Here is a 3,229-nt window from a genome sequence, read left to right on the forward strand (position 1 = left end):
ACCTCACACCTGTAATCCTATCACTCTGAGAGGCCAAGGCAGGTAGATTGCTTGAGACCAACCTGAGCAAAAAGCCCTGTTTCTACTAAAAATAGAAGAAACTGAGGCAAGAGGATCACTTGAGCCCAAAGAGTTGGAGTTTGCTGTGAGCTATGATGCCATGCACTCTACCCAGCACAATAGCTGAGACTCTGTCTAAAAAAAGAAAAAATCAACACATGAATTTTGGGGCATATTCAGACCATAGCCCTTGGCCTCACCCTGCTAAACTGAGCAGAGGCAGATGAGAGGGCCTTTCCAGGGCTCTCGGATGGGTGGGATCCAGGCCTCATTCTGGCAGTCACTAATGCAGGTGTTGATAAGCCTACAGGTCTCAGCAGCCCCTGGTCAGGGCTGAGGACAATGCAAAATGACTTGTGTGGATTTGACAAGGTTTTCCCCTCAGCATAGCAGGGAAGGAAACTCCTGACTAAAGCACATGATAGAGGAGAGAGCACTTACGGAGACTGACACTGATGGGGCCATAGTGGAGGTCCAGAGGAGAGTTCTCTCTGCAGCAGATGGCCCATGGGAGACAGCGTCCAAGGAGTGGGTGCCCCCTCCCCAGGCATGCTTCCCTGGCATTGTTAAGCCTCCCCCAGCACTGAACATGAGCCCCAGGACTGTAGGAGGGGTCTTCAGGTTTCTCTACCCCTCCCAGGCCCACTTAGTGGCTGTCATTGTTTGGATAGCATCCGGACCTCTGCTGTCTATTGGTCTCCATTTGGGAGTCTCATCTACCCACACCTATCGCTTCAGGCTTAGTCTCTCCAGTGCTGATAAGTGTTCATCTCTGCTCAGGCCCTCACCTGTGCTTTACTTTTATTGTTTTTGCAGCTTTTGGCCGGGACTGGATTTGAACCTGCCACCTTCGGCATATGGGGCCAGCACCCTACTCCTTTGAGCCACAGGTGCCGCCCATACTTTTAGTTTTTTAACTTAAAAATTTTTCTTTTGCTTCTCATGATGCTTTGTTTTAATTATAATCACCTGTGCTTTACATGCCAAAATCTATGTGTCCTCTCCAGGCAGCTCCCACACAGCCCCCCAAGCAGCCCTCAGGCCCCTAGGGGCTCCTCCTCTGACCCTCTGGCCTGCTCTTCTTTCATGCTTTCGCTGCCACTTAGCAGCACCACCATCTGTCTATTCACCTGGGAGTCATCCCTGTGACAGGTGATCTAAGCAACATCATGAGTGGGCAAGCACAGAAAAGAGACCATGTGAGGATACACTGAGAAGGTGGCCATTGCAAACCATGAGGAGAGGCCTCATCAGAAACCAACACTGCTGGCACCTTGATCTTGGACTTTTGGCCTCTAGAACTGTGAAGAAATCAATTTTTAGGCCAGGTGCAGTGGTTCATGCCTATAATCCTAACACTCTGGGAGGCCAAGGTAGATGGATTGCCTGAGCTTAGGAGTTGGAGACCAGCCTGAGCAAGAGCAAGATGCTGTCTCTAAAAATAGCCAGGCATCGAGGCAGGTACCTGTAGTCCTAGCTACATGGGAGGCTGAGGCAAGAGGACCACTTGAGTCCAATAGTTTGAGGTTGCTGTGAGCTATGACGCCACTACACTCTGAGGTCAACAAAGTAAAAAAACTCTGTTAAAAAAGAAAGAAAGAAAGAAATTTGTATTGTTTAGAGTACCCAGTCTATGGTACTCTATTATGGCAGTCTGGGCTGACTCATACAGATCTCAGCTTTGTAACTGCAGTGCTCTTGTTAACTGTGCAGGCTTACAGACCCCTCTCCGCTCTGGAAGCAGAACCTCTGGGGGTCAGAGGCTGATGCTCTCAATTGTCCTCTCCATGAGCCCACTGAGTAGTAAACACTGAGTCCTCCAACCCTCTGGCTACTAGCTTCTCTGACTACTAGCCTCCCTCTCTGTGCCCAAAAGAAATTTACATATCATCCACCTTCCAGATTCTCTAGCAGGTTCATTCTGACTGGGAGCCCATGCTCAGTAGTTAGGGCATGACAAAGTGAGACTCTTTCTCAATTAAAAAAAAAAATTCATTCTGCCACGTTGCTTCATTTTCTCACACCCTCACTGAACCTTCCATAAACCAACCCAGGGCAGGGCTAGATATGAAGTCTGGAAAGCCAGAGATAATTCAGATCTGAGCACTGAGACTGAGGCACTGCTGGCCCACAGAGAGAGCTGTGCACAGCTGTGAATAACCCTGACTCTGGGCAGATGCAGTAAGAGCTGTAGGAAGAGGAACCATATGACCCGAGAGTGTGGGCAGCGGATTCAAGGTGCAGAATCCTGTAGGGATGGCTATTCATCTCATCGTATTTCTGCCTATCTTCAGTGTGAGCATGTTGTGGGAAAGCACCCTGTCCTACACATTTTTGTCTCCTCCCTGACCCCCTAAACATAATGGGCCTCAAAAATCTGTGGGTTCATGGCCCTCTGGCTGTTTTCTGCTTCACTAGGAACAGCTCTTTTAGTGGCAAAGTTTTTAGGTGCAAAGTTTTAAACACACAAAACCCAATCCAGCAAAACAGATATGTATGTTAGAGCCAGGTAACCCTGGGTTCTGAGTCTAGTTTTCCCATTGATTAGCAGTGCGAGTGACTTCAGATCAGTCATGTCATGTCTCTGAGTGTCTTCATCTGAAAGAAAAGAAGAATAATACTGTTTATGCAGGTTTGCTTATAGAATTAAGTGAAGTAACCTCTATTTAAGTCCCCACTGGCTCTCAGGTGGCCTTCAGTAAAGGCTAACTTATGGATTACTCCTTATAAAACCATGATTTGCCCTACTTGAAGGCAATGCAAGAAATAATGGTGAAAATTAAATGTAATAGGTGACCTCTCTGTAATGACCCAGCTGTACCCCGTCCCACTAACTGGCATTTACTGAGCACCCAACCTTCTGGACAATAGGCCCAGTGCCCAGTGCTGGAACAGAGGTGGGGGCTCATGGTCTCAGTGCTAGAAAACCAGCTCCTAGAGAACAGGGACTTCTTCACCATTGTATCCCCAGCACCCAGACAGGCTGGGCACATAGTAGGTTCTCAGTAATTGTTGAAAGAACAAAGGAATGAATGCATGAATGAATGGAAGGTACAATCAGCCAGCCACCAACTCATTTTTAAGACCTTGATCTCCGCTCGGCGCCTGTGGCTCAAGTGGCTAAGGCGCCAGCCACATACGCCTAAGGTGGCGGGTTCGAATCCAGCCC

This window comes from Otolemur garnettii, unplaced genomic scaffold (assembly GCF_000181295.1).
Source record: "Otolemur garnettii isolate 467f Iridium unplaced genomic scaffold, OtoGar3 scaffold00009, whole genome shotgun sequence".
Classification (NCBI taxonomy): domain Eukaryota; kingdom Metazoa; phylum Chordata; class Mammalia; order Primates; family Galagidae; genus Otolemur; species Otolemur garnettii.